This window comes from Pseudopodoces humilis, chromosome 10 (genome assembly GCF_049639895.1).
Source record: "Pseudopodoces humilis isolate 2021_Gansu_Grassland_sample_001 chromosome 10, ASM4963989v1, whole genome shotgun sequence".
Classification (NCBI taxonomy): domain Eukaryota; kingdom Metazoa; phylum Chordata; class Aves; order Passeriformes; family Paridae; genus Pseudopodoces; species Pseudopodoces humilis.
In genome coordinates this window covers 3,145,313-3,156,959 of record NC_142209.1, presented here as the reverse complement: position 1 = coordinate 3,156,959, position 11,647 = coordinate 3,145,313, and positions in this window count along the sequence as shown.

Genomic DNA, 11,647 nt, shown 5'->3' with positions numbered 1-11,647 from the left:
GCTCCATCTGCTGCCTCACTACTGTCCTGACAGAAACAGAGCATTGTTAGCTGGAGAGCCTGGCTGCTCAGCACCACAGGCAGCTGTCCTGTCACCTGGATGCCTCCTAAACAGGCAGCAGTGGGACGAAGGTGCCAGGGTCTGAGTCCTGTGGGACCACATCAGGATCTCAAAACTTCCCTCCAGGACTGAGTTCTGCATGGGAAGCAGGATGCCTTGTGATCTCATGGGATAGAGGAGGGCTGTAGGGCTGGACATGTGTGGCAGTAACAGCAGCTGCAGCTTGGCCCCACAGCATCACTCCCAGCCCGGCTCAGGAGAGAAGAGGAAGAGCTGCAGTTCTTGGCCGTGCAGGGAAGCTGGGAGTACACAGGTGTCAATCCTCAGAGCTGTATTTCCATGAATAACCTTCCCTTTGTGACTAAAGCAGCTCAAATCCAGGCTCCTCATCCCCCAACCCTCACAAAAAATAATTTTCAAGGGAACTTCAGAACCACAGCCTCTCCCCACAAACCCCACATGTTCAGAGGAGGAAAGCTCCCTCTCCCAGTACACCTTGCTGGGTCTCAGCCTTTAAATTTGGCAAACCTGAGCTCCTCTGGCCCCAGCGGGGTCCTTGCTGCTGTTGGCTGTGCCTCCACAATTCCCAGCAGGTAAGCAATTCCATGGTTTAGCTGCGCTTTTTTTCCTGGCAGTATTTTCCTGTTTAGCGTCTGATGGTCTAAAAGCTCCCAGGGACTTTGGCAAACTTGCCTGTGCAAGAACTAATCTGCTGTTTACTGAAACACAGCTGTGAGTAGTGTTGAATGCAGCCCTGAGTTTAACGCAGGACAGTGACTGGAAGGGATTTATCCAGCTAAAATGCCAAGTGCTTAAATATTAATGGACAAAAATCGTGACAGCTGCAGCCGCTCTGAAGCTGCACAGATAAATTTGGCCATAACAGGGCCCCAAACTCGACCAGCCTAGAAGTAAATGAGTCCCCAGGTGAGGCAATGATAGGTTGGATTTGAACCCAAGCAGGGGACCCCAGCCAGCCCCATGCAACCCTAAATGCAGATGTTTCATTGACCAGGGAGCTGGGTGGTGTTGAGACCTCAACCAGTCAGGTGTGTAAGCATGGGAATTTTGAACCCCCTATAAAAGAGGGGGGCAGCAATAGACCTGAGCTGTTTCTCACATGAGCCTGCTCGTGTGCCTGTCTCCAAACTGCGACCCCAACGTAACAAGTGGCGAATTCCTGACATGATGACGGCAGCATCCACGTGTAGAGCTGGGGGGACAGAGGGCAGGCATGGAGAACCTGTCTGCAGCAAAAAAAGCTGCCAAAAGCAGCGTGGAGAGCCGACCAGGGCGTGAAGAGCCAACCAAAGTGCAGACCCCTTTTGTAAATACCCTTAAAACAGAAGAACAGCGCCAAGAAAATGGGAGGATGGTTTACTCTGGAAGAAAACCCAGTTGTTAAGATATGGACCCTCTTTTTACTTCAGTGGGAGGTAAAGTGTGAGCAACAGGCTCTGTGTGGAAGCCCAAGGGGCTATAATTAAATCTCCATACCTCAGTCTTGGAAAGGAGGCAAGAGCACTTCCTGAGGTTGGGGTGAGAGAAGACCTTTCTCCCACAGATCTTCACTGTTATATGTTAATGTATAGTTAAGTTTGTTTCCCCATTGGTTTGCCAAGTTGATGCAATCCCTGTTCAGCTCCCGTTTACCCTATATGGATTTTTCCTAGAATGTTCTCCCTTCCCTCAATCCCCATTGGCCCCAGTTTGGTGCAATCCTCTGCCCCTGTTTTCCTATTGGTTGTTCCTGTCCCTAACTCCGCCTCTGCAGCATTTTGCCCTGCTCCCATTGGACCCTGACCCTCTGATCCACCCCCTCTTTCCCATATATAACCCTGGACCCTCCACACAGTTTTGTCTTTGTCCCTGACTCTCTTCAGTAACTAAACCCTTCCCGGAGCACCATACTGTAATAAATGGAATTGGTTCGTGCTAACTAAATTGTGACTGTTATTAAAGTTATTATTAGAAATAATCAAAAGGATCAGTGTTACGAGGCAGATGTACCCCTTTACAGATGTTACATGTTAAAATTGAGGTAGAGGATGCAGTTTGGAAGATAAGTGATGTCCCAAGACGAAAACGGCCTTGAGATGGACAGAATTAGAACGACTTTAGGCATTGGGTCTAAAAACCAGTAAATACAATTTACTAAGACTAATTAGTAGATTTACATAACACAACGCTTAGTACACACACACAAACCTGTAAGGTTATCTAAAGGACAACGAGGAAGAGGAGAAGCCTTCGCCAAAAGGCCACCAAAAGAAGACTGAAGACCCCCTAACAACAAGTGAGGCATGCGCCGTGAAGAAAAGTGACGTAAAGTCAGAAAAATGGGAAATAGGAGGAAACTTACAGGAAACATTAATGAATATGTATAAGCATACAATATATAAGTTTAGCTTGAAGTGCTTTGTTTTGTATGTGAGGCAGGGTAAGAAACCCTCTCTGTACCCCAGTCGGTTTTGCTTATGCTTTAATCATAATTAATTACAGGCAGATTATATATATAAATTGTAATTTTTTGCTAAATTATATTCTTTTACTAAACTCTATTCTTTTATACCAAATTACTATTCAATTTACTAAATTGTATTAATTTTTAATTCAACTGCCATTAACCCAAGGGACCTAGTTGTCAAAATTCTGATTTCATTTATAACGGTACAAAGACCCATCCCCATCTTAATCATCTGCCTAAAGGTTCAATTGTGCGCCCCAGGCTGAAGAAGCGCTGGTCACTCTCAGGCCACGTTGTTGCACGATGACACAGCTTCTCAGGGAAGCAAAACACGCTGGTTTTAGTGGCTGATGGTACTGTTGTAAATAAACCTCTGCAAAGCAGAGCTGGTGGATGTGAGAGAAAACTCAGCAGGGTTTGCTCATCACTAAATGTGCTCTGCTCACTGCTTGGGCTGTCTCTTGGATTTGTGCTCTTCCACGGTGTAATCCCGAGAGGACACAGTCTTAACGAGCACCAAGGGAAATATAGGTTGGATATTAGGAAAAAGGTTTTTTACAGAAAGGGTGATATAGAATGGTATGCCCAAGGAGGTGGTGGAGTCACCATCCCTGGATGTGTTTAAAAAGACTGGACGTGGCACTTGGTGCCATGGTCTAGTTGAGGTGCTGGGGATGGGTTGGACTCGATGATCTCTTCCAACCTATTATTCTTTAATAAAGCCAAAGAGCTCTTCATTTTGTTGTGTAATTCCTGCCTGACAACTTGTGTTTCCTCAGTGCCTGCCAACAGAACAGCCTCTGGGCAGAGGAGATGCAGCTGGTTTATGCAGATGTTTGTAAATTGTAACTTAAATGGTTGAAATGTGCATAGTGCCTCTTTTTGATGGCCCGAGCACAATGGAGGAAGCACTGTGTTACCTGACGCTTTGCCCTCCAGTGATTGCAACAGTTGATTTCAAAAACAAGACAACAAAACTCCTTGTTGTACTTTAGTATTCTGGCTGGAGCTGACTTGCCTGACAAGGACCAAATGCTGTGGCCAGCAGCTAAGCTGCTCATTAGGAAAATAAAATTAAGAGAAACAGACATGTTTTCAAAAAATACCTTTTTCTGTTCTTCCAAATGATCATCTCAACCAAATTCCTATGAGAATTTTTGTCTCACTGTACTTTATCAGGCTGTAAATGGAAATTCTGACTATGCAGCTTCCACATTTACAAAGGAAACGAACCAAAAGTCTCTCATTGTGAGGTATTTTCAGCTAAAATCTTTCCCTGACTGCTCCTATGCTTCTTTGTGATACATATCTCAAGACTGGGGTGGAAGAGCTCTTCACAGCTGTCAGGAAGGAGAATTCCAGCAATCTATCTGGTGTCTGAGTGGAGAGCTCAGCACAAAACTGATTCTCCCATATCTGGGGAAAAAAAACAAAGCTGGTGTCTTACCCCTTCCATGAGGCAAATGGACTGCCTGGATAGAAGGCATGTGGACCAAAAGCTGCAATATTTGCACAGTTTTTCCCTAAATGGCAATAAAAACTTGTGTAGCTGTAACCTACAAGGTAGCCCTGCCCTGAGGATCTTGTGATCCAAGCAGGTGAGAAGGGTCAAAAGGAAAACAGGAGAAGTGGAATAGTTAATTCTGCTAATAATTAAAACTTCTCTGTTGATCTACCCCCGGATACGAAGCAGGCTTTGTGTGTTTGGGATGGTGAGGAGTTGCAGGCTCCTTTTCAGGGTTCCTGCTCTTGGGGTGTTCTGCCTGGGTGCAAGGAGATCAGGCATGTGGGAGCACAGCTGAGGTTTGGTGGAGATCAGCATCCCTGCCTCTGTGAGCTGCTTTCTTACAAATAGAACAGGGTCCATCTCTGCACTGCACCTCACTGGTAGGAGCCCAAATGAAGATTTATTGGAAGATGCTAGTCAGGGAGACTTGTTCTTTTACTAGAATGTGTTCTCCCATATCCATAATCCCTGTTCCTGCTTCCTCTCTGTGCTGGAGGAATCAATCACTTTTTAAGTAGATTGATTTGGTTCTCAGGTTTTCCATGACCAAGCTCCCTTGCCAGAGCTTCCCTAGGAGCATTTATTTTCTTGTGTAAGCAAGGACAATGCTGAGCTGTCCCCTTGGCCATGTCCCTTACAGCATGACTGCATCTGAGTCCTAGACCTGAATTAGGAGTGGGAACTTCAGGTATTTAGAGCTGGGGCAGCTGGTTCCAATCTGTGCTGAATTTATTGTCTTGTCAGAAATAAATCTGCATTGACCACGACACACAAATGGTTCTTGTTTTTAATTGAAGATACATGCATTTTCCAAAAGTCCAGATAATAAATTAAGGACTGTGAGACAGACTCCAGATTAGATTAACTCCCAGCTTCAGTTTCCCAAGCCTCTCGACAAATCCCAAGAGTGAATTCTGGACAAATGAATCTCCCTCTCCACCTACTCACAGAGGGAGAAATGAAAAAAAAAATAAATAAATGAATTCTTTTGCACTATTCTGGTTGTGGGAGATGCTGGAGCTGCTCTAATTTGCATTCTGCTGCAGAATCACTGAAAAAGAGCGGGATAGAAACACCAGAGGTGCACATGGGTCTGGCCTTTATAAGGCTGGCTCTGCCTAGGCTTGGCCAAGGGCTTTGCCTAAAGGAGATAGGATTCCTTGGGTGATGAGAATTTCCATCCCTAGAAAAGACAGACCATATTCCAGCTCAGCCAGGTGCTCCCCACAAGAATTTCCCCCGAGGTGCTTGTGGTTTGGCACCTGGTGGTTACAGAGCTGCAGCTTTTCCTCTCTGAGGCTAACCAAGGAATTCCTGTGCCTCCACACCTGTGCTGGAGGCCATGTGAGGGCTGCCCTCCCATCCCCTCACTGGGGGAGCAGAGCTTGAACCCCAACCTGCAGGGAACTTTTCCAGGATAAAACGCCTGCCTCCAGGTTTGCCAGCATCAGAGGAACATCACTCTCCAAGCCGGTGCTACTGAAATCTCTTTCTGCCCAAGCAAAGGCCCAGCAGCTGCTTCCCCTCTCCCCCCTGCCAAACAAAGGCTGCCACAAGCAAAAAATGCTTCAGCCCTGCACAGAAGGGCGGGCCTGGCCTGACATCCTATCGGATTTCCAGGCGGCCTTTCTGAAGAGTTGAAAGGGATGAAATAAATTCTCTGCTGCCTTTCTGTCATGCTCTGCATCAGCTCGGAGCTACACTGGGTTTCCCAGAAACCTGGGAATAACTGCAATTACCGTGTCGGTGGCCCAGTCCCCTGTGTTGCTTATTGTTGTGACTAATCTTGAGATTCATTAGAGCCTGGCTCCTGGAAAAAAAAGCTGTCTGGGAAGAGAGACCACAAACATGCCTCCTTAATAGAGGAGCTGGGGGGAAAGGCTCTCGCTGCAGCCTTCGGGGCTGGCCCACCACTGAAGGGCACAGTAGCTGTCGTAAAATCTGCTCAACCCTGTCTGAGCGCGTAAGACAACTCAAAACAGCAGCTGAAAATGAAATAAATTCTTCCCAGACCTTTTCCGAGGCCGTTAACTGCATGTCCTCTACCAAAAATTTCCACAATCCCTTTACTTAAGGGCTTCTCTCTCTGCAGAAAGCCACACCACTTACTGAAATACTAAATAGCTTCAGATGTCTGAATGCCTGGAATGAATGGCAGATTATTATCTGGGAATGAATGACCCGTGTGCTTTGGGTTCCCTGTCCCATTCTCTGACTAAGGCTGTGGTGATATGCTCTACCAGAGCCCTGAGGGAAAAAACAATAGCAGTTGCAATTATGTATTGATATTTTACAAAAGAAGTGGGTTTGTATAAATCTATTTCTCATCCTGTCCTTGTTTTACACTATTTATGTAGACTAGATAGTCTGTGTATGAGATTCAATATTAGAAGCAGACACAAACCCAGATTTTCCCTAGAAAAGCTGAAACAAGAGATCTGAGGAGTTTTTCATAGGGGCAGGTATCCTGAGGTAAAAAAAGCAATGCAGAATAATTTTTAAGGGATCAGAAGGAGCAGTAATCTGTGGGAAAATGGAAGCTTGTTAAGGATGTGGAATTGCAGCAGATAAGTAACAAAAATCTGGATGTATGATGAGGCACAGATGAAAAGCAAATTAGAAGACCAGTGAACAGAAGCCAGTGGAGAACTGGCTACCAGGAGAACTACCAAATTCTGTTGATAATTCTGCCATGACAAAAAGTTCACAGGCAGGTGCTGCACATCATTACAAAACACTTGGTCCAAATGAAGCTAGGTCCTTCCCTGCAAGCGGGATAACACATTTATCCTGGGACAAGCTGGTAAAAAGGATGGAAAACCATGGAGAAGGGAGTAATGAGACATGTCTATCACCAGGATTTTCAGAAGCATTGAGTGCAGTTAGGAAGGAAGTTAGTTGGGAAGTTGCTTGCCCAAACTATGGATTGAGGTTTTCTGTCACTCTTTGTAGAATGTTTTCTATGGAAAACAGGAGGGCAGGAGGAACCACAGCCTAATTCTCCAGTGAGCATTTTTTTCCCTGCCTTGCACTGGAGACAGACAACAATCAGTACCAGCAATCGGGACAACTCACAGCACGTCACCTGTGATCAGATTGCTCCGTGGGGATCTCCTGGAGCAAGGGAATCCTCAGGGCAGGGCTGGACACAGAACTGGTGTGTGTTTATCCTGGGGAGCCCTCCTCCCAGCTGGGGATGCCCTTGTCTGAGGTGTTGTGCAAACACAGCTGCTGGGGGCAGGGAGAACCGAGCAGCCAAGGCTTGTGCACATGTGTTGATGGAGAAATCCATCCAGGTCGGTCCCGAATGAAGGACTTCACATCTGCTTAGCTTGACCTGGCTTGCTCTGCCTGAAGCTTCTGACTTAGCCCTGCAGCTTAGGGGTAAACAGAACAGGCAGCAGATGTGCAGGCAGGTAAAAACAAAGTGGAAATTAAACACTTGAGCTACAAAATTAAGACGAACCCCAGAGCAGGAGACACCGCTGCTCCTCAAACCTGAGTTATCCCCCGTAAATCTGCAGTGTCTGGTCTTCTCTGTGCCTAAAATGGCTCATGTGGGATTGCTTCATCCCAGCCATGAGTCTGGGGGTGGGAAACACAACCCAAACCCCTCTTCCTTTAGCAGAGCAGAATTCCTTAGGCAGCAAATAAATCCGGCCGGGTTCCCCTCGAGGAAACGGGAGCGCCGAGGCACAATGCAGGCAGTGACCCGTGGAGGCAGGGGAACCGCCGGCGCCCCGCAAAGTCGGGATTTCTGCCGGGAAACCGGGATTTCTGCCGGGAAACCGGGATTTCTGCCGGGAAACCGGGATTTCTGCCGGCCCTGCCGCGGGAACGGGGGCGATCCACCCCGGCTGGGCCTCGGGAAGGAGACGGGACAGGCACAAGGGTGTCGGTGCTGCGGTGAAACAAGTGCCACGGGAGGAGGGCCAGGTTGAGGGGGTCCTTTGTGGAGGAGAGAAGAGATGAGGAGAGCGCGGGGCTCTGATGCCTGGCACGCACCCCATGGCTAGTGGGGAAAGCAGCTGCCTAAAGCCACTCTCGAGGTGGCGGGAGGGACAGGGAAGGGGGAAATCTGTTTGTTTCCAGCCCTAAACTTGAGCCAACCTTCTGCTAGGGATGAAGGTGGAGGGATGAAGGTGGCGGGCAGCTTCGGGCGAACCCGCAGCCAGGGAAAGGCGCCGCGCCCCCGTGGTCCCTCTGGGGATGCTTGGGACCCTCTTCGTGCATCCTCACACCCCCATCATGCTTTTGTTAGTGCCAGGCACGGCAAAGCGGGCAAAGCCTGGTCCTCGGCGTCAACTTTGGGGAGAGGCGACGAAACCCCCTTCCCAAGCAGAGCATGAGAGAGGGAGAGAGACGCGGGGATTCGCAGCACGGGAACCTGAAACCTGCGGGGAAAGGCGAGGGGCCGCGGGTCGGACCCCTCTCCGTCCCTGCCCCGCCGCGGCTCCCCGAGGGGAGGGAAGAAGGGAAGAAGGGAAGAGGGGAAGAAGAGGAGAAGAAGGGAAGAAGGGAAGAAGGGAAGGGAGGGAGGGAGGGCGCGGGGGCCGCCGCTTACCTTATCGCCGAGGGGGGCGGCGGCGCGGAGGAGGAGGAGGAGGAGGAGGAGGAGGAGGAGGCGGCGGGGAGCGGCGGCCACGCCGCGCTCCCGCTGCCGCTGCCGCGGAGGAGGAGGCGGCTCGGCGGCCCCACCAGCGGCGGCAGCGGGCGCGGCGGGGCCCGAGGAGCGCGGCCCGGCATGGCTGGGGGAGTTAATGACTTTACAACCTGCCGGGTGGCGGGCGGCGACCCGCGGCGCGGCCGCTCGGCGGGGGAGGGATGGAGGGATGGGGTTGGGATGGGGTTGGGATGGGGTTGGGATGGGGTTGGGATGCGGATGGGGATGGGGATAGGATGGGGGCCGGGCGCTCCTCGGGCCCCGCCGAGCCCCGCCTGCCCCTCGCACCGCCCTGCTGCCGCCGTCCCCGGGGCTCGGAGCTCTCTCGCCGCGCTGTGCGACTCTTCCCGATCCCCGAGAGGTCCCTGCGAAGCCACCCGCGCTGCCCCTCGCTTCTCAAGCGGAGCCCTCCTTTCCTTTTCTCCCGCACAAAACTCTTTTGCTACCCGATTCCTCCTTCCTGCCCTCTGTAGGAAAGCTCTGCTTCCAGGGCATCCCTCTGTCCGAGGGATCATCCGAGCACAGCATCCCCCGGGACACGGGGAGCTGCTCTTGCCGGGCTGCTGGTTCAGTCACAGAATCCTGGAATGGTTTGGGTTGGAAGGGACCTTAAAGACCGTCTTGTTCCAAGCAGGGACAGCTTCCACTATCCCAGGTTGCTCCAAGCCCCATCCAGCCTGGCCTTGAACATTTCCAGGGATGTGGCAGCCACAGCTTCTCTGGGTAACCTGTGCCAGGGCCTCCCCACCCTCAGAGGGAAGAATTTCTTCCCAATATCACATCTAACCCTGCCCTCTGGCACTTTCTCTCCATTCCCCCGTGCCCTTAACAAAACATCCCTCTCCAGCTCTCTTGGAGCCCCTTTAGGCACTGGAAGAGGCTCTCAGGTCTCTTGCCCCCTCCTTTCTGGGTTGGCCCCTGCTGTGCTGGTGGTCAGAAGGCAGCTTTTGGCAAGATGCTGCCAGTGCCCGTGCTGGCACACCTCGGTCCTCCCGGGAGCTGCCCGCTGTGATCCGTGGCCACAGGCTGTGCAGAAATGGCATCAGGTGTCCCCAGGCCGGGTCCTGCCTGCCAGATGTGCTGTAATTAGTGTGGGGAGGTGATCCGAGTCCTCATCGCTCCCTCACCGAGGGTTTCAGCCTCAAGGTGGAGGGAGGGGAGAGGAAAGACAGGGATGTCAGCAGGGGGACTCCTGATCAAAGCTGTTTGCTGGCAGGGAGGGGCAAAGGGAGGAGGGGGCGATCTGCTTCTGACCCAGCCGGAGAAAATGAGGGAGAAGAAGCACTGACAAAGAACACGGTTCTGCCTGCAAGAGCAGGGAGGGGAGAAAAGCTTCAGTCAGTTCCTGGCTGTCCTGCCCTGCTGCAGCCCCGTGTAATGTTCCTCCTGCCCTGCAGATAAGCAGAACTGGGGACAGGCACGGAGGTGGGGGAGAGGCTGTGCCTAAGAAGAAAAGGGGGGCTGCCTGGCTGCAGCTGAGCGAGTTTCAGTGTGTCTGATCTTCTTCAGCCCCTCTCAAAAGCAGTGTCTGAGCAGGAGCCCTGGCAGGCAGAAGGAGGCTGTGCAGCACAGATGATTTGGAGAGGGGGATCTGCATGTGAGGTTATGTGGGATTGTGATGGGGCAAATCCAGGTGGCCTCCAGTGCTCTCCCTTCCAGGGCCCCTGCGTGGCCCTCTCTCCTGACCCTTCTTGCTAGTCCTGCTTTCATCCCCTTTCATCACTCCCGAGCCTCCTGTGCTCACAGGGGTGATACAAGTGCAGTGTGGAAGGCAGAAAGACAGTGTTTAAAATGCTGCTTGTCATTTCACATCCTGAGTTTAGGCAGTGTGGTTGTTTCCTCCAGGTGCAAAGGAGGTTTTGAATTACTCTCAGTCAGTGTGGGAGCAAGGATATGGGAGATAAAGGTTCCCTTTTCATCTTGAGACATCCCTCACATTAACCAGTGTCTAGGAAGGTTTGGTAGTGTTGCTCAACCGATTAAATACATTTTAAATCTTGTCAACAAAGCCACCACAACTTACTCCCAGCCTCCTTATAATTTCCAATCCAATTCTCTCAATTAATTTTGTTTTTCCTACTGTCTTTATTCAGACCATAAAGTAAAGCTGCCACTTTCTAATTGGGCCAGCTGGTTCTGCTGTGGGATATGTTATGTGTGAGCAGACTGAGCCTGGCACGTGCAGCAGCCCTTTGTGGTCTTGCATTCAATGCTGCCATCACAAGGGGCTTTTCCTCAGTTGCTTTCCAGCTTCCCGTGTCCTGTTAACAGAGAGCAGGTCTGTACTGCCACCAGGATTTTTGTTTAAAGGATTCATGAGTTTGAGGATCCCCCCTGTAGCAGCACCCATTGGTTTCATCCCAACTGTCTCTCCATAGCCAGTGTTTTTCATTACAGGATGCCAATCCTGTTTGGGACTGATTCACACTCATCCCCTGCCCTCTGGAAGTTGCCTGGGATTACTTCAGCCTCTTGTTTCATTGACTTTGGTTCCATCAGCCAACAGTTTCTCAAAAAATCTTCCAAACACAATCAGGAGGGGAACCACAGGCCCCTGGAATGGAGAAGCAGCATTTGTGGCTGCTGTTGCATCAGGTCCTGAACAAGACCTGAAGAGATTCATTCTGCTCATAACTCACCTGTCACAGGTAGCAGCTGCCTTCCCATGGGGAAAGTCCTGGGATCATAATTGTAGAGGTTGAGAGTTAAGAAAAATGTATGTGAGACTGTCCTGGTGTGGAGAGGTCTTTAGGCACCTCTTTATTCTCTGTGTGTATTCCTGCTGCTGCCCAGCCTGCTGGAGGGAGCCTGGGGCTTGCCCCAGAACAGAAGCCCCTCCTGGCCCTGGGAGCAGGAACAATTGGACTTTTCTCTCCCTGTGAGGAGGAACCTGTGTGGTCCAGGCACTCTGCAGACAGAGTTTTGCCCAGGGTTGTGGCTGATCCTTCTT